Below are 21,190 nucleotides of genomic sequence, written 5' to 3' on the forward strand. Positions count from 1 at the left end.
TACAAGAAAACAAACAACAATCTGTGAGACAAGAAGAAATTTCCTCTGGGCACCTCCTGACAGATCAACAACGTTTAACGCGCTAAAAGTGATAAGCTGTCCATTGAAGCGAGATATCACTATTGTCATCCGAGGCTGTGGAGCTGTCGCTATCGGGTTTAATATACACTATGACTTGATAAGTAATATACCCCTAACAGTCCTGGGCCGCGTCATGCAAAGCAACCTCTCTCAATATTGTGGTGTGGCTTAAGGAACATATACTTGTATGGTTCTTGGAAGTATCAACTAGGCTTGCATGAGATTGAATGAAATTCTGAGGCAAGACATTGGTGAAAATAAAGGGATTATGCTCAGCACGGAGTCTACAGAATATTGCCAGACACATATGTATACACATAGGCAATATCATAACAAAACCTTTTCAAGTTCTCAAGACTTGTGTCATAACTTAGGCAATGTAACAGTAAAAAAACTTTAGAATTGCCAGATCTATAGAGATCATTACAAACAAAATCTTTAAAAACAAATTGAATAAAATATTCTCCTTTTCATTCTCTTATTATTCACCAAATAGCTAAATAGTATCTCATTGATGTATAGTAGTAAGGAAAGACCCATATACATGTAGTTTGTTGTTTTACTTATTCTCTTGACCTACCCCCTTCCTCCAATGTTTTCTGGGTTTATTTGAGGTATAATCCGGTAAAAAAACTCACGAAATGAAAGTTTAAGCACAAACACAAAAAAATGATGTTTACAAAATTATAATTTCATTATCTTTTTGACATATTTGTGGGAGACAATCCATCCTTTAAAAATGTGTTGGTCTATACAAATGACCTCACAGGCACACCTGAAGAACCTTATCGTATGAACACCTATCAGATTTTGCCCAGTTTCCATAAAGCCGGGCTATTTTTACAGACTTTGTTTCCCCATAGATCAGACTCATAAGCACTTACAGCGTCCAAAAAATCACTCAAACAGGCTGACCAACAACTCTCCTTTATATACTGTTTCCAGCCTAACAAATCTGAGCATAATACCCCTAACGGAATCCTCGCTACACGTCCACACACAAGAGGATTACTGCCTCAGACCACAGCCCACTCTTACACTAGCCAACAGGTGCTTTAAGCTGGGGTAATCTCTGCATGGCAATGGCCACACCATGGAAAAGAGGATCACCGTATGTTTGCATTAGTGTGAGCAGGTAAGAATAATTGATCTGGTGGCAATTACGTCCAAATATGTCCTGGAGACATGCAGCACTATTGAATGAATGGATTGGGTTTGGTCTTTAGTCCATGTAGTACTAAAACTCCGGCTGTAGTGCTGTGGTGTAAGCCCTGCTTTCGTATAAGCCCACACATCCATTTAAGGCTTGGCTCGGGCTGTTTGATTTACTCACTAACTATGAATCACAAACATAGATGGATCAAGACATTTCCAATACATGCCTGTCACAGACATGTCTAATACATACCTGTCACTGCATTTACATTCCAAATAATAAATACATTATAAGTTGCCTCCGGCTCATGGTATAAAACCTTACGCGGGACGCATAAAACCCCATGTACCTCTTGTGATCCTGTTACAACGAATTTGTCTTATGTTTTAATAATATTATGACAATGTAAAAGAATCAAAACAAATTGAAAATTGATAGAAAACAGCTGTTTGATTGAGTGGAGGTGAGCTTGATCTGTGTCACATGACCTTCAATGACTCTGAAAAAGCATGCAGCTTTTTGCTGAGAAGTGGGGTATATAGGATTTATTCAGCCTCTCAGAAATCCACATGCAGCCTGCCTTGCTCATGGCGGGGTATAAGGGATTTATTCGCCAGCTGAGAAATTTATTCCAATCCAAAGCGGGATACATCGTATTTTATCAAGATCACATGGACCAATCAGATCTCATCATTCTGACATGGAGGTGTGATAATGCTAAATGTAAATTACACCTGTATCTCATTAAAATCAGATCTTTTACTTCAGTGAGATTCCTTTTTCAAGATACAGAAATCAGATACTCTGCTTGAGAATTTGGAAGCCTCCATCCTGATCGTCTGATTGGAAAGTCCACCTGACATGACGACCTGCAGTGGAGGAGTGTCAGATCTTCAGAGGTATTGATTCCAAGTAGAAGACCTGATTTTATTGAGACTGGAACACCTGGTTCCATCCTTGACAAAGAGAATCATGACCATGAGACCTGTCTATAGGTTTCTTCACAGAACTGTTTGAACAGAGCTCTGTTTCACAGGAACATTTTTGTTGAAAAAAAAGACCTACAATGTAAAATTTCACTCAGGAACTTTCCAAAGAAAACCCCAAATACATCCAAAACTCATCCTTGTCAAAGCATATGTATTTGTTGGGAAACAAACCTGAATAATCAGTTTCAAGCAAACACACCAGCTACTGTGCTACCCAAGTGTATAGTTGACAAGGACACACAGCCTGTAATTATTGGGCATTCAAGGAGGCTCTCCAGAAGGAGCTAATTAGTGTCACTTATGCCCTGTTGGACATACTGATTAATTCAAGTTGTTTGGTTAAGTAAGAGCAAGTCTAGCAATCATGGTATGAAACGATAACACTACTCTATTTGTTTACTGAGTCAATTACTGTAAATCATAAATTTAATGTGTCACCAAATTAATGCAAGAGTCAACCCCTAGCCTAAAATGTTTTCCTGAAATAAATACAAGTTGCTCAACCTTTGAAATTTAAAAACTAGTCGGCAAATAAAATATTTGACATCTTATAAAAGATTATTTGACAAGGTTGCTTAGAACAAAGATGCCTTTATGTCAGAACTGCTTGATCAGTTTGCAACTAGAGTAAACAAACTGACAACACTTGATACCGTACTTCACTAGATGTACTATATCTAGCACTCAACTACGTTGTTTATTGGGAGTGTAGCATGTCATTATTTCTGGCAAGTGTAGTAGTGAACCTGACAATAAATACGTCCAAATAATAATGCGTCATTTTATTGAAAATAGCAAGGGGAACTCACATGTTTTGCTTTAATATCATGCTCTGCAGCCCTTGACATGATAATGATAGGTCAGTTCTTGAAACCAGAGAAATGGTTGTAGGACCAAACCTATCACGTACATTTCAGATATTGGGTTAGAATGTGTGATTTTCAAGTGATATTCAGTATTTGATACTTGCAGCTTTGTTTTGGAACCGATAGTGTTTATACGAAAGGTTTTAGTAATTTCTGTGTGACTCTGTTTACAGTTGTGAGACAGATATGACATCACTCTGGAAAGCTATGATATCACAATACAATGGACAACATCACATATGCTTACCTAACAACTGAACCCACCTATTGAAGAAAAAACAAACTAAATCGACTTTCAAGTCTTTGAATGGCATTTAGAAGTGACTTTCTTTGTTGCCCGTTGTTGTTGACCGACAGGACTTTGGTGGCTTCCCACTAGATGTTATGGTCTTGGTTCTTGAGCATGTATTCAGAAATAACGGATTTCAAGTCTAGTTTGGTCTGATGTTCTTTGAGTCTGATGTTGAGGGATCTGAGGGTTTCTCTAATGTATTGTAGGCCACAGTTGCAGAGGATCTGGTATAAACATTGTCTGGGGTCGGGACTAAATAGCATGCCTCCCCTGTAATGCCACAATAATCTGCTGGTTAATCTTTGCTTAATCCAGCATGCTGCCATGCTGATCTACACTGACCAGTACAAGCTCCATTTGTTTGTTTGTTTGCTGTTTAACACTGCACTCAGCAATATTCAAGCTATTTGACGTCAGGCTATAAACGTCACGTCTGAGCAAACAAACAACTCATACATATGTACACTGACACACCAATCAAAATACACCCATAAAACACATCGTATTTTCATTTACTACAATCTCAATACAAAAGAAATATCCTTTTATCTTTTTCCAAATTATTCAAATCGAACAACAGGACAAAAGGTTTATATTTCATCCCGACCCATATCCCAGTCATAAATCTCAAGAAAAATACCTTCCACAATTATTCAAATGGAAACGACATCATACCACTCGAGACAAAATATAGGCTTGGAAGAATCACCACCACTGATAAACAAGTTCTATTCATCCGAGCACAAGAAGAGGGCTTGAGTTATGATCTAGTTCGTGTTGACAATGCAATCTTAACCTTGTTGGGAAACTTGATTAACTTTCCGCAATGACAGGTCACAAATATTTCATCTGCTTATTCATCAATCATCGTGACTTTGCACTGGCGATATAGTGACCCCCACTGTCTGTGTGTGTGTGTACAGTGCAAGTCAGTAGGAACCACTTTAGATTTTATGAGATTCAAAAGTGTATGCAATTGGGCCAGACTTTATATAATATTTCGACCCTTGTCCAAAATTTCTTTTCATTGATGTATCAAGTATTAAAGCTACAAGTAAGTACATGTACACCTAATATATTGAATAACAGAATTTGTCCTCAGCTTTGACAATCCATCCGAAAAAACAGTATTTACATTTCCAACCTGGCAATCACATTTTATGAAAGATATTTGTGAAAAAGGAAGGTTGAAATTTGCTAACTCAAATACACTTATCTCAAAATGAGGGTATAAGTTGGAGTGAGTAGGGTATGAGTGAGTGAGTGAGTGAATGAGTGAGTGAGTGAGTGAGTGAGTGAGTGAGTGAGTGAGTGAGTGAGTGAGTGAGTGAGTGAGTGAGTGAGTGAGTGAGTAGGTCATGAGTGACTGAGTAGGGTATGAGTGAGTAGGGTATGAGTGAGTGAGTAGGGTATGAGTGAGTGAGTAGGGTATGAGTGAGTGAGTAGGGTATAAGTGAGTGAGTAGGGTATGAGTGAGTGAGTAGGTCATGAATGAGTAGGGTATAAGTGAGTGAGTAGGGTATAAGTGAGTGAGTAGGGTATGAGTGAGTGAGTAGGTCATGAATGAGTAGGGTATAAGTGAGTGAGTAGGGTATAAGTGAGTGAGTAGGGTATAAGTGAGTGAGTAGGGTATGAGTGAGTGAGTAGGTCATGAGTGAGTAGGGTATAAGTGAGTGAGTAGGGTATAAGTGAGTGAGTAGGGTATAAGTGAGTGAGTAGGGTATAAGTGAGTGAGTAGGGTATAAGTGAGTGAGTAGGTCATGAATGAGTAGGTCATGAATGAGTAGGGTATAAGTGAGTGAGTAGGGTATAAGTGAGTGAGTAGGGTATAAGTGAGTGAGTAGGGTATAAGTGAGTGAGTAGGTCATGAGTGAGTAGGGTATAAGTGAGTGAGTAGGGTATAAGTGAGTGAGTAGGGTATAAGTGAGTGAGTAGATCATGAATGAGTAGGTCATGAATGAGTAGATCATGAATGAGTAGGTCATGAATGAGTAGGGTATAAGTGAGTGAGTAGGGTATAAGTGAGTGAGTAGGTCATGAATGAGTAGGGTATAAGTGAGTGAGTAGGGTATAAGTGAGTGAGTAGGTCATGAATGAGTAGGGTATAAGTGAGTGAGTAGGGTATAAGTGAGTGAGTAGGTCATGAATGAGTAGGGTATAAGTGAGTGAGTAGGGTATGAGTGAGTGAGTAGGTCATGAATGAGTAGGGTATAAGTGAGAGAGTAGGTCATGAATGAGTAGGGTATAAGTGAGTGAGTAGGGTATAAGTGAGTGAGTAGGTCATGAATGAGTAGGGTATAAGTGAGTGAGTAGGGTATGAGTGAGTGAGTAGGTCATGAATGAGTAGGGTATGAGTGAGTGGGGTATAAGTGAGTGAGTAGGGTATAAGTGAGTGAGTAGGTCATGAATGAGTAGGGTATAAGTGAGTGAGTAGGGTATGAGTGAGTGAGTAGGTCATGAATGAGTAGGGTATGAGTGAGTAGGGTATAAGTGAGTGAGTAGGGTATAAGTGAGTGAGTAGGGTATAAGTGAGTGAGTAGGTCATGAATGAGTAGGGTATGAGTGAGTAGGGTATAAGTGAGTGAGTAGGGTATAAGTGAGTGAGTAGGGTATAAGTGAATGAGTAGTTCATGAATGAGTAGGTCATGAATGAGTAGGGTATAAGTGAGTGAGTAGGTCATGAATGAGTAGGGTATAAGTGAGTGAGTAGGGTATGAGTGAGTGAGTAGGTCATGAATGAGTAGGGTATAAGTGAGTGAGTAGGGTATGAGTGAGTGAGTAGGTCATGAATGAGTAGGGTATGAGTGAGTAGGGTATGAGTGAGTGAGTAGGGTACAAAGTTTCAACACACTGTTTCAAATCTACTCCATCAAACTGTTACACAGAATTTCCTGACAACATTTCTAGAATGAATTTCTAAATTTAATTGATGATCATATCGCAACAGTTCCGCCTCTTATCTAATTGTATTCCCCCAAATTAAGAAATTAATAATAGCTATGATCCAAGCTAAAAGTTTCATGTGATATTTCAAGATATTGCTGAAAAGCCAGAAGTAATATATCAACTGACTGTTGACAGACTTAACCCACCCATTCAATATTTATGCATGGCAGCAATGTATGCACATCAAATCAATGTATTAAGAAACATTTATCATTTCTACAGATGAATCTGCCACAGCCCATTAACAACTGAATGAAATTTAGCCAGTTATAGATATAACTTTGAGACCCAGGTCAACACTACTTGAGCGTTGACAGATATAGATTAACCAAACGAATGCCCTATTACTTTACACAGCGTCGTCCTTGTCGTTAATAATAGCAAAAGTTTGATTTATAGCAACGATGCCAGAATTTTTATCTTTATCATTTCATCATTTCATAAGACAAATATATATATTTTTTTATATCTTATATCTTTATATCTTATATATATATATCTTGTTTCAAATGAAAGTCTGTCTTTTATTTGACAATAGTAAAACAAACACAAAGGAAATATTAAATGTTTTTTAAGTCGAATAGTTTGAAAGGCATTACTTAGAAGTTGACGGATGCGAAGTAGACACAATTTAAGAATAACAACTTCTTTAATACTGTAAAGGTGACATTTCAGTATAGATCCTTATACCGTTGTCCTTTCGTGACAACAGTATAAGTATCTATACCGATACATCGCCTTTACAGTATTAAAGAAGATGTTACCCATAAATTGAGTCTACTTTGTCATTTTTTAAGTCTTCTGTTATAATTATTATTCAAACTTTATGTTTATCTTTTTAAGGATATTTACAGTAACCTGCAAATCAAACCTGAGTTTCATCATTTTTTAGTTTGCCTTTACCGTTAGAAATGATGATGATGGAGACTGTCACATGAGAAATTACATTGTCTGAACAACTCATGTGGGAATATCAGTCTCAGGCAATACAGCTGACCTGTATCCATCCGGGCTGTAAAGGGGGACTACCCATGGAGAATGGGCACAATAAAGGTATGCCCCACTGTGGTGTCTAGGAGCTTGTTATACATTGGAAATAAGTTTTGTGACAATCAAGGACAAAAGTGTATCACATTCCATCCACCAGCCTAATCTTCAAGTGCGGTGTTTACTGCAATAAATATTGACCTTTGCTTCACATGAAGCCCAAACACTTCTCCTACTCCCATATACATGTATATTAGGATCTATATATCCCTCTTTGATTTCCCTCACAAGGTCTACCATACATAGCACAGGCATTGGTTACATCAGATTCCAGGGAGTGAGGTAGCCTTGTGGATAAAGTGTTAGCTCATCTCTCTGAGGATCTGGGTTTGATTCCTCTGTGGGTAAAATATATGCCTCTGAGTGAGTGACTGAGTTGGGTTTAACGCCGCTTTTAACAGAATTCCAGGTATATCACGGCGTGTCAGCTTAATGTGGGAGGAAAGCCCGAAGTGATGCAGGTCTCAGACGTTTACCACTTTGGTGAAACCGATCAGCATGGGTACGGTGCTGACAAACCTAGAAACATAATCGGGGCCAACTGGGATTCGAACCCACAATCATAGGTTTCTGGCGTGCCCAAGAGATGCAACTCTGCACAGCGAATCGCAGCGCCTTAGACCACTGGGCCACCCATGCCCCCTATATGCCTCTGAAGCTCATTCACGTCAGTTGTTTCACTTGGGAAAAACTATGGATGTTTTCTGTCAAGGCTTAATCATGCTGATTTTTTATTACTATCTGACCAGTCTATGCAAACTACAGATACAGTCACTATATCTCCAAATCTGACCTTACACACGTCAGATTCTAATTGGCTGACACTGTACCCCGCTAACATGTAATGTACATTGCTTATGTTCCCCGCTGCCGAAGTGTTGACATCACATTTGCAACCTTCCAACTGCAATTTTGTATCTTGAATTCACGTAAGATTCCATTCTCCGGATATTTCCAATATTTTCCCAGTAAAATAGATCTAGGGGGAATAACTCTAAGTTTGTTTTCTGTCTGCTATATTTCGATGATTGTGAAAAATTAATGAAGTGGATAAAAGCCCAACTGTGGTATTCTTATTGATTCGGACCAAAGCATGCATGCATAAGACATACAGGTAATATAATTAGATTTGCTTATTTGTTTGTTGTTTAACGCTGCACTCAACAATATTCAAGCTATATGATGGCAGTCTGTAAATAATCGAGTCTGGACGAGACAATCCAATGATTGACATCATGAGCATTGATGTACACAATCGGGATACAATGACATGTATCAAGCCGGTCAGCGAGCCTGACAACCCAATCCCGTTAGTTGCCTCTAACGACAAGCATAGTCGCCTTTTACGGCAAGCATGGGTTGCTGAAGACGCGTTTTAACCGGGATCTTCACGGGTCTTATAATTAGGAGTGTGGTAAGATAAATCCATTGTCCACCACCCGATCAGGAGACATTGGTTGATGTGCCCTCTATGCTATTTTAAGTTCCGCTAGAGACCGGTCGAGAACTTATAATATTCATCAAATTCATGGGTTTAAATTTAAACGATTATGGATTAGCTAATACTTCCCATTTTCTATCTAAAAAATGCATTCTTACAAAGAAACATGAAAACTCAAAATTGCAATAATGAATCGAAATATTAATTAATTTTTCATCTGAAAACTATACGATTAAGAAAACAATATATTACTCAGTACACATCCTGCGATGATATGGGACAATAAACAACAGTGAAACCCCATCATCACTGAAATAGATTCAGTATGACGAGGACATCTTGACTTTCACTCTTAATTTCAAACACTGCATTACAGCTGAAAGATGGCTGTTGCCAACATGCAACATTTCACACTTTACACCCTGTCAACATGCAAACACCTATAAACAACAATACCAGAACCATTCTCAAACCTTGAGCAGAGAGAGCACCAGTAGTCACGGCTTAGCTGGATGTCGGATATTACGTGTCAATAAATCATTACATACATTTACCACTACCGTCCTGGCCATTGTCAGCACTGCCTCCTTCCACACTGGAGCTGGTGTGTAATTAACGTGTGTAATTAACGTGGCCAGCATCATGTTTATTTCATTGCACAACGTCTATGACACACATACAACTGGGTGTACTGGGATCAATACGCAGTCAATTTCCACCTGGCGGCTCTGGGACTATGCAGAAAGCAGTGTTTGAAATAAAACAAATTTGTGCATGTCCTGACTAAACTATTCAGGCCCTCATTAAAAAAACTGCAGTTTTTTGTGACAAAATAAATGGACACATAAATTTATTGCCGGCCATATGGACCTATATAAACCTCCTGTCACTGACGTCCTCCTATTGTTCTCCGGTCGGGTTAAATCTCATAAAGAGGGACGATGGGATTATATCGAATATTCCAGTCATATTTGCTATATAAAGTCTTATAATATCCCAGGGATTTTATTAATACGAACATGTAATGAAATGTAAAATCAACTGACAAATGTTTTCTTTATATTCGCGAGGATCGAACACGCAACCTTTGTATCTGTAGCCCAGTGAGTGTACCACTAGGATACAGAGGCGCTGATAAGTCACACTTTTTTTAAGAATGTCTTTTTCAAGAACCGTACCCCAGCAAACAGATATTTTACACCTGTTTCCTAAGGTTTAAGGAAATTATGTTCGAAACATAAAAATGTTGTTTTAAGTTTCTTTTTTGCAGTTCATAAACTAGAAAAAACTCGGGTTTTTATGATACTTAGAACCTTTATCCTTGGGATAAAACCTCGGGACTCTCTCTCCTCGGTTTTATCCTGCAGATGCGGGTTTAAATATCATAAAACCCTCGGACCTGCTTCATCCTACACATACTGATTTTGAAACTACGGGCCCGATACAAGATCTTCCTTCCTGTCGGGCAGGCACTTATTTCAAACACTGGCAGTCAGGGCAGCAAATAGCCCCAGTTTTTCCTGTTGTTTGTTGTCCAGGTATGATGACTATGAGGATCACAGCAACGTGTCATGATAATCATTATTTGTTTGTTTGTTTGTTGTTTAATGCCTCATTCAGCAAAACTCAAGCTAAATGACAACAGCCTGTCAATAATTGAATCTGAGGCCAGTGATTGATATTATGAGCACTGTCCCATGCCATTAGGGTATGATGATACGCAATCGACCAAGTCACCAAGCCTCATCATCTGGGCCCCTTCCACAAAGCGATCTCAGCTCTAAGACTGTCATAAGTCAATGTTTAAGTAGAGTTATGACAGTTTTAGTGCTGAGATAGCTTTGTGCCACAGGTCCCTGATCCATGTTATCACCTCTTACACATGCAATGGTGGCTGGCATCAATTCTAACCCTCTATCCCCATGGGATTCCATTAGTCTCATAGAGGAATAATTAAAGTGCCATTAGTGAATTCTTCACATCTATTACTAGTACTAGGTATATCTGTTGCATCATGGTTCAGAAGATAATTAATTTGTTCAACATTGACAGTTGATTTATATTATTGTTGTTTCTTAACCTTTAGGTGGCGGTCAGGTAGCCAAATGGTTAAAGCGTTCACTCGTCATGCCAAAGACCCGGGTTCTATTCTGGACATGGGTACAATGTGTGATGCCCATTTCTGGTGTCCCCCAACATGATATTGCTGGAATATTGCTAAAAGCGGCATAAGACCATACTCGCTTACTCACTCACTCACTCTTAACCTTTAGCCTGCTGAATTGTTTTAGCATGAGGTCCTGTAAAGAGGGTGGATGATTTCAAACAGTCAGTGCTTCATTAAACAAGAGGGGCGTGGTTTGCCCAGTCGTCTCAGGCGCCGCGATTCGCTGTGCAGAGTTGCATCCCTTGGGCGCGCCAGAAACCTATGATTGTGGGTTTAAATCCCGGATCGCCTCGATTATGTTTCTAGGTTTGTCAGCACCATACCCATGCTCATGGGTTTCACCGAAGTGGTAAACATCTAAGACCTGCATCACTTCTGGCTTTCCTCCCACATTAAGCTGACACACCGTGATATAACTGGAATGATGTTAAAAGCATCGTTAAACCCAAATCACACACACAAACACACATTAAACAAGACCTTGTTTGGAAGAATATTCAAAGGTGGTAATAATTTCTCCTGGTCAAAGCATGCCTATTTGTAGATCTCTGTAGACTCAACATCAAAGTGAAAGTAGGAAATTGCATGAAAGTAAAGGGAAATAGTGATAGGCTGAGTGAGCAAATGGGAGTGAGTGAGTGAGTGAGTGAGTGAATGAGCAAACAAATTAAACTGAGGGCCTAAAGAAAATACATGTATACCTCTAGTTGATCTCATGCTATGTTTGATTTTCAGTTGAAAATATCTTACGTTAGTGATATTATATCCACAAAATGAAGTTGATTAGTGTTTAGTCAGGGCTCAAAGAATACTTCTACATGGTCTTATTTTTCATAATAAAATTTATTTAAAACTTTTTAAACTTAAAAATATAAATCTCACAATATACAACTGCTGATGGGCATCTCAGACACGTTATCTTTGAAAATCTATAAATTTGGTTTTTTTCAGCACAAATATACAACATTTCAAACATGGTAGGGGTCATATGGTTGAAATTGTATTTCTTATCCCAGTCTTCATAGAACCAATTTATTTTTACACTTACCCAACCACAGATTACATTTTACAAACTGTTCCAGGAATGAGTGATGGTTAAATGGACATAATCACATTTAAACATGGTTCTTTCAATTTTCAATCACATAAAAAAACAAATTCGGTATACTTTCAGTGAGTGAGTGAGTGAGTGAGTGAGTGAGTGAGTGAGTGAGTGAAAGGTTTTCTGCACACATTGTGCCCACATTTAGAATCAAACCAAGCCAACATATATCATATGAAGCCACCAGGGTACCCACACGGCCACCCACTACCCTACTTTCACCATGACCACCCACACGGAAATGAACCCTGCATTACTCTCTGTTAGTGTCCAGTGAGACACATTCACCCGCAATAAACCATCAACTCCTAACCATAAATTCAACTTGATTAGATGTGCTATGAATAATCAGTAAAACACGCTCATTGGGTTATGAATTTATGGCATAGTTATGGCGCTCACCCCAGCAACTGCAAGCCTTGATTAACCTGTCAATATAATACACAATGTCTCCGTCACATTATGTGAACAGTTGCTCGATTAGTCTCAGGTTAGAGATTTATTTACAAGTCACCTGGAAAATGGTCTTTATCACTGGAGCATTTGCCATCACATTTTGAAGAAATGTGTTCAGATCAGATCATTAATGTTCATCACTTATTCATTAATTGCAAAGGTAAATTTAATATCAAATTGTGAAAGGGAACTGTGTATCCACTATATCTGTGGCTGAAACACATTGCACCAAGCTCTGCAGTTACTGTTAGGTTCATTAAAAGACTATTGGCAAACGTTTAGAGTCATCTGGATACAATAACACACACGTAAATCATGTCAAACATTAAAACCATCTGTTCCTCATAAGCTCATACAATCAAGGGCGTCCCCTAATCAGTAGTCTGAGAACATTCTAATCGGTCTGGCAACAGTCAATTTACTAGCATGTCACATTCTGCTACAACATTCACCATCGAGACAGTGGACATACCGTTCCACCACAAGATGCATCTTGAAGTACATTATGAAGTTCAGTCATTTCAAATAGTCCAAAAGACAGAGGGCACATTGAGCTTAAATTGACTTGATCAGAACTGGATGTGAAACACATAAATGACTGACTAACTTGCCAATTCGGGCTGGGACAGATAACTCGGCTATCCGGGTCGGGTGGGTACTGAGTAGGACCCGGGTACCCACAGGACTACCCTGACCTGTGCTTAGTCACGTGATATATTGTTTAATGACAAAAATATCTGGAACTCTATGGTTACACTACAAGTTACAAATGTTCGCATTTCTTTCTAGCTATGCATCCATTCCTTCTGATTTTTTCATATGGTTGAATAAAGTTATAACTTAATTCAACTTCAGTGTATGAATGACCAGATTGTGTAATACATGTATCTAAATACTATCTGCTAGGACTATGCTAAAAATTTCCCAATTGGACATTTTGAGACATATCCTGAGACCTACAGTGGGTCCCCGGTGTAGGGTCGGTGTAGTAAATTTGGACTCATCCCAGCACTATTGCCAATGCTTATCTCATTGTGTGACCGGACAGAGATGATATTTTTATGAGTGGTGCAGATGAGATAAACATGTTACAGTCAACTACGGTTATAACGAACTTAAAAGGACCAATAATTTTAATTTGTTATAACTGTAGTTCGTTATAAGCATATATACAACATGTATACAGCAAATAGTTTGTTATATCTGTCAGTTCATTGTAAGTGTGTTTGTTATAAAGGTTACATATATAGTTTACTGTATTTCATAACAAAAAAGACAAATATTTTTGTATAATGATATATGTTAATGGCCTCTATGTACCCCCAAAACCAGAGTATTACTTGGCAGACTAAAAACACATTCCAGCGGAGGGTGTTACTTCACTTGAGTGAATTAAGTACTGATTTTATATTTTCAGAAAAATATAGTACTTCATCACAAAATGTATAATGAACTTAAAATTAACTGAGTATTTGGATTTGGGCAAAGTGATAAGCATCAGTTCCTGCATCAATCAGGGGAGGTAATCTCATCCATGTGATTTGTACATGTGATGTTTGTATTCATTCCACCAAAACAATCAATTTCCACAAATACATTTCATGACACTGTGTCCCCTCAAAACGATTTACCAACAAACAATGACACAGGGTGGTTTTCTCCATCAAGAACTGATCAATCACGAGTCCCAAGACAGGACGCAGCACAAAACACAAGGGCACCCACCCACCCACCGCCCAATGACTGCCAACCACTGGTTGTCAACCCATCCATTATAAACTACAGCGGTGGTTCCAATATTTTCACAATCAGCAATTTGTCATTTTTACCATGTTGGCATTTGTACAGTCATGGCAGGGGCGAGATAAAACTTGACGAAGTGTATTGACTCTCCTCTCTATAATCCTGCCTCCAGATGGCACACCACTCCAGACTGAGAGCAAAACCTCTTATTTTTCTAATAGTGGGGCCAATCCATCAATCATCTGAGATCCGACTAACAGCCAGGTCTGGAAGCTTTTACGTCACTGATCAGTAATATTACTGGTGTTTGACTGTCCTTCATTGGAATTATGGTTGATTTTCTCTGTCGAGAATATTATCCTTCCTAGAAATATTGCCTCACTTACGTCATGAATGAATTACTATAGTCAAGCTGATATTGTTTTGCATAATATATTGTTTTTAGTTAAAGAGAATTGCTAAGCCTTATACTTTGTGTAAGATGGGAGAAGTGGATTTTGATAGATGATGAAAATTATCATCATCATCATCATCATCATCATCATCATCATCATCATCATCACTATGAGACATCATATACAATGATAACCATTCTTTTCTAAGGAACTGAACCTATTGAGTATTTGACAGGCAAGAAATCTACACATATATGAAAACAGTATAAGAAAACACACCAACATATATTCTTTATGGATTTTCGACACCAATATGTCAAGGGTTGTATAAATATTTCTTTAATTTATCAGGGTTGATTTGAAAAGATTTCAGAAAACAATTCTTGAAATAATAGTTTCATAAAATTACACATAAAAAGATCCATCAACAACAGTAGTTTTAATTATATTTTTTAATTTTGCAAAAGTATGAACGTTTGCTCTTAAAACAGTGATTGTTATCGTATTGTATTGTATCATTAAATGTTAAACCTTTTTTCCCTTCCATAACACAGCGGACAGAAATCAAATAAAATCTTTATGACAAGGAATGCGCAAAATTGGCTTCAGGGATAATCAGACTATATTTCTTCCTATCCAAATAATATATGTCACATTTCCCCATTCTTTAATTACAAAATGTCGAAACTAAAAGAGCTTACCTCATATCCCCAGAAGCAATTTCCTGTCTACTCTGCAACTACGCTCTCAAAGATACGAAAGTCGATGACTTTTTCCGTCAGTTTATGTACCCGGCAAATAACACTTAGTTCCAACCACCCGCACCTCTTGACTCACCAGGGTCAGCTGGCGGTCAGTCTTTCCTTGACCACTACGTAGACAACACATGACAAATAGAGAGAAAACAAGATTAAATTACCTATTGTGAGACCCGGTAAGAGTGTAATTGTTTACAATCCAACATTAAGTTTGTGATTGAGGTAAACAAAACACTGCCGTTAGAGCAACACCTGGTTCATGCTCATGAATAACTACAGCGAACGGCGGCGGAAAATGTGTGATTGAATTATTTCACGGTCCAGAGGTGATAATTACTGGTGTTAAAAACAATCACACTTCACATATTATTTGTCGGGGAATTCATGCAGCTAAATCCTGGTTCGAGGAAATCTAGAAAGTGTGAGAACGGAATTCTTAGAGTATACAAATGATTGGCACATGTTTAGATCCTGCTTGCTAGTGCCTTATTTTTAGATATATACTCACCACCAAAAGAAACACAAAACATAGAAACACATAGAGAAGTTTGTACATTAAGAAGAGATGTTTCCAATGCGTACCACTTAATGGCCAAACTTACAAACAGTCAAGTGTTACTAGAGTGTCTTTATTCTTATCACGATATGCTACATGTGATTTCCAAACTTTAAATGCTAATCCTGCACGAGACGAATGGTGCGTCTTGAGTCATGGATCTATGACGTCACATGTGATGCATTCATGAGCGTCGGTTCACACAACATACCAGTTTGTTTGTTTGTGCATCAAACCAATCTGTTGGTATAGTACCATCTTTAACCTTAGTCATTTCATGCAATGTGATTTATCTAAATAAACCTTACAAGGAGAATTAATGAAAATATTCATAGCGAACACATTGAAGGAAATCATATCTTAGCAAAATTTCTTGTTATTAACTTTGACTGACATTAATTTTGTGATTCGATAAAAAAATAACCATGTCTTACACTGCTATTAAACTGCGACACTGATACAAATATTCCTTTTAACCAATTTATTTTTTTATTATGCTAAAGCCATAGATGGTATAAAAGTTATTTCAAATTTTCTACGTCCTAAGTATGCTTTTAACAGCCACAGACACAAGTGACACCCAGGGTACAAATAGCTTTCATTAATTCAGCAGTGTGGTATCAAGGCACGAATCTGCACAGCAGTTTAAGGGTTAATGTCATCACCATGTGAAGTCTTAAGATCCTTTATCTGTCAGGTAAAAGATTGATTTTGATGTTTTGTGATTATTGTTTCATTCTTTTAAACTGAATGTCTTCATAGATTGAATGAGTGAGATTTGCTTACAGCCGATATGGAAGGAAGGGCCGAAATGATGTAGATCCTAGACATTTATCATCCCAAAACTGACCTCCACAGGAAATATGGTGAGATATTGTTTGAGTGAGTGAGTGAGTGAGTCAGTGAGTGAGTGAGTCAGTGAGTGAGTGAGTCAGTGAGTGAGTGAGTGAAAGGTTTTCTGCACACATTGTGCCCACATTTAGAATCAAACCAAGCCAACATATATCATATGAAGCCACCAGGGTACCCACACGGCCACCCACTACCCTACTTTCACCATGACCACCCACACGGAAATGAACCCTGCATTACTCTCTGTTAGTGTCCAGTGAGACACATTCACCCGCAATAAACCATCAACTCCTAACCATAAATTCAACTTGATTAGATGTGCTATGAATAATCAGTAAAACACACTCATTGGGTTATGAATTTATGAGTGAGTGAGGTTTTACTCCTCTTTTAGCAATATTCCAGAAATATCACGGCAGAAGACACCAGAAATAAGCTTCATGTGGTAATCAAACCTGGGTCTTCGACGTGATGAGCGAACCCTTAAACCACTAGGCTACCCCACCACCTCTTGTTTGGAAAAATGATGTAGGATCCTCATGTCTTTTGAAATCAAACATTTTAACACTCACTGATTAAAGTTTCAAGCCTCGTTGTTTTAAACTTTTAACAACTTAGTTTCATAGAGTTCATATCAAAAGACACTTGGGTGATATTCTCGATTTATGACATTGGTGAAACCCACAAGTATGGGTAAGGTGTTCACAAACCTCGAAACATACCAAATCTGGAATTCGAACCCACACTCATCGGATTGTGTCATGCCTTAGGGATGTAAGTCCGCACAGCAAACTGCTGTACCCACAAAGACTGTGCCACTACTATGAAAGCGAAATCTCAATTCCATAAATTCTGTTTGTTTATCAAGACAGTATAGCCTTATACTGCTTATAAAATCTGTGTTGGAACTTGAAGATCGATGATACATGTGCATAGAACAACTGATATATTTTCACTGTACCTGAGGACTTGCCAAATCTAACTATGAAAATAGAAAAAGCAGTAACTTTTCCCACTTTATAAAAAGAAAATTGAAAGCTTGTCATGTCATGATCCAAGTAATTACAAAATGTTTTCCTATTCATAAAAAAATGGTATGAAATGAAATATTCCAAACAAATTTGTCTTCCATATTTATTTGCTCTTAATTTTCTAGATCACTCTCTCATTCCATTCACTCACTCTCCTTCCTACCTCATTCACCCCATAACTCATTTATTCACTCATTCCATAACACATTCATTCACTATCCTTTCTCCTTCCTTGGACGCGACGTTAAACCCCATTTCACCTCCCCTCACCATAACATCTTCATTCATTTACCTCCCCATCCTCCCGATGTAAGGACGTTAACCAACTATAAATGTCTAGTTTCCACCCTTGCTGATCTAGGCTGGAATTCCAGAGTTACATTTTGGCACTACTAACAATTCTATGCATTTTCCAATCAAAATCAAACTAGATATCAGGTTCGTAAACAAATTGGATTTCAACCCGCATGCTTTAGACACTTGCAGTATTTGCAAAGCATGTGTACCGTCAACTGGGCGTCAACAGATATTTTGTAAATCTTTTCATGGTTTTAATCAAGGTGCTCAAGTGATCTGTTGCACTTCGCGGGGTAAGGCCCATCTTATTACAATATAAATCTTGATTATCGTTCAAATCATCTTGACTGGGCACCGCCATTTTCTTGGAAGCAAATTCGAGTGATATGAGAGATGGAATCTGATTGGTCAAAAGGAGGTACATAGAAGGGACATAACTCATAATAGCCAATGGTGGCGCTACCATAGAGTCTGGAAATTCCAGCCTAGTTTGGCAAGGGTAGAAACTGGACTTTTATAGTCATACAGTTAACTCTGTTGCCTCGGTAAGATGTTACCTCCCCCGATCTCTCACTTCATGACCCAGTCATCCTCCTGTCTGACCTACCTGTACTAGAACCCGGGAGCCTAACCAACAAGATCTCATCTAAAACCTTGCAGTGTGGAGCAACACAAAAAACATTGATTTCTAATTAAGCATTATTGATAAAACATAAATCTCCACTGAAACAGCTATTGTATCCACACTATCACACATACAACATTGATTAATTAATGCTCAGTGAAATAAACAACACAATAATTCTTGATCCTAAAAGTAAACAAATAACGAAATTGAAAACATATTCATAAATCAATCTAAGCAAGTTATGATAAACCAATATTTGACAGGTACATTACCTGAACAAATATAGGTATCATCAGATGACATTTACTAATCGGGATTCACAAGTAATTGAAAATAAAATATTTACTCGGAGGTATGTTGACCATCATTGACGGCCTTGTGTAATCAAGGGAGATAATCCACAAGTAACCATGATGTTTACTCTGACATGAAATCAGCGAGGTAGGCTGTCATTCGCTGATCAGTTGTCCATGAAGACAAATAGAGATATGATTTATGTCTCATTTAAACATAAAACTCTTATGGTCGGAATGTGGTGGAGGTCCGCATAATAAATATTTGTTTTTAAATGTCGGTGGCAGAGTGAGAGAGTGCAGACTGAAGAGTGTTGCAGCAATAACCTCTATCATTCCTAAAGCTACAACCAAATAAATAACTAGATAATTAAGATCTTCCAAACGCTGGCCAATGGCCAATCACTAAGGCAACCTGTTGTCAACATTAAGAAATGTAGACGGTGCTGCCTTTGAGTGAGTGTGTGAGTGAGGTGTTTATGCCACTATCGCCAATATTCGCCATGTCACAGTGGGAGACCTTTAAATAGGCCTCACTCATTGTACCCCTGTAAGGAAGTTTTCTGAAAAATTTAAAAGGAGACCAGGCTAACTCAAAATGTTATAGTATATCTCAGTCTATCACATTATCTTAATTATATAGAGAAAATGTTTCAGTTTCAGCATCGTCTAGACCGAGAATGAACACGGCTTTAAATCGTAGATCATGAAAGTAGGTTTGCATCCCAGAGTAAGTGAGTGAGTGAGTGTTGTTTTACTCCACTTTCAGCAATATGCCAGCATATCACAGCAATGGCGACCAGAAATTGGCTTTACATATTGTACCCATGTAGAGAATTGAACCCGGGCCAGCATCACAATGATGCATGCCACTATAACCACTATGCCACCCCACTGCCCTTCATCCCAGACATCACCTGATTCTAATTCTTAGTCTGTGATCGGTGATCGTATTTCACAATAGTAGAAAATGGTGCTGGGATGGGTAACTCGGGTACTCGGGTCGGGTGGGTACTGATTATGACCCTGGTACCCAAAGGACTTACCAGACCCATGGTTAGTCACGTGATATATTGTTAAATCGCAAAAATTATCAAATTTTCGCTTTTCTTTCTGTTTATGCATACATTACTTCTGACTTTATATGTTTGAATACAGATAAAATTTCAGCCAGCTTCAGCATGTGCTTGACCAGATCGTTTCATATGTGTATCTAAATACATTTTGACAGGTTCACAGTCAAGCTTTTCTCAATCAGACATGTTGAACCCTTCTCTTGAGACCTACAGCGGGTACCCGGGTAGGGTCGGGTAATAGGGGGCTGGGTACCCAGGTAGTAAATTTGGACTCGTCCCAGCCCTAGTAGAAAACCTGCTTCACACTTAGCTTCCATATGAAGCCGACACACCATTATAAATAGTACTTTTGAAAGCATTGTTAATCCGAAATCACGGAGTAACAGATATTGATATTATTATTCATATTATTTGCTATGTTCAATGTTTCATCATGACAGAAGACAATTTTATTTGAGTTTTAGTGAGCATGTACGAAACAGGTAGAAACAATCACAAACCTACCTGCATAAACTGTTTCTGCGAGTCAAAACACAAGCTTCTCCATTTAAAATCACACCATCCAAGTGTACATAACAACCAAGCAGGTGCCCACTGACAGCAAATACAGATCACAATAACATGCACAAATTGAGTGAGAAAGCAAACAAACCTTCCCAACAATCTGTCCAGCACCATCAAATATTACACATAAAGACCACCTATTATGAGATGACAAAAACCTTGTAAAACAGCTCACCATAGAAGTGTTTACTATATCAATCATTCCAATGAATATAGCAATCTGAAGGCGGTGAATAACAGTGAATAAGGGGGAATAACAAGTGAATAATGCTCGAGCAAATGAGCCTGTGGAATATCGACTATTTCAATTCATACGTAAGATCGCTGAGCAGGTGCTATAGAATTAATTATTTCCATATGAGGAGCTTCACGCAAACATATACATTGAAATGTATGTACATTGAAGTGCAGTGCAGAAAGGAGAATGTCAGTCCTTGTGAAGTTATCATAAAAC

At 38.3% G+C, this 21,190-nt stretch overlaps 1 protein-coding gene across 3 annotated transcripts in view; it reads right to left on the reverse strand.

Annotated features, from left to right (window-relative positions):
- LOC139450161 (putative methyltransferase NSUN7) overlaps positions 1–21,190 on the reverse strand; it is a 63,393-nt gene that overhangs the window by 39,361 nt on the left and 2,842 nt on the right. The window contains exon 1 of one of the 3 annotated variants that reach the window (XM_071231834.1): positions 20,677–20,736. The exons of the other annotated variants lie outside the window; for them this stretch is intronic. The gene's annotated coding sequence lies outside the window, so the exon portion shown is untranslated. Of the gene's footprint in view, positions 1–20,676; positions 20,737–21,190 lie in introns of those variants that run through there. 3 annotated transcript variants of the gene reach the window in all.

This window comes from Haliotis cracherodii, unplaced genomic scaffold (genome assembly GCF_022045235.1).
Source record: "Haliotis cracherodii isolate W230 unplaced genomic scaffold, xgHalCrac1.p SCAF_8, whole genome shotgun sequence".
NCBI classification, from domain to species: domain Eukaryota; kingdom Metazoa; phylum Mollusca; class Gastropoda; order Lepetellida; family Haliotidae; genus Haliotis; species Haliotis cracherodii.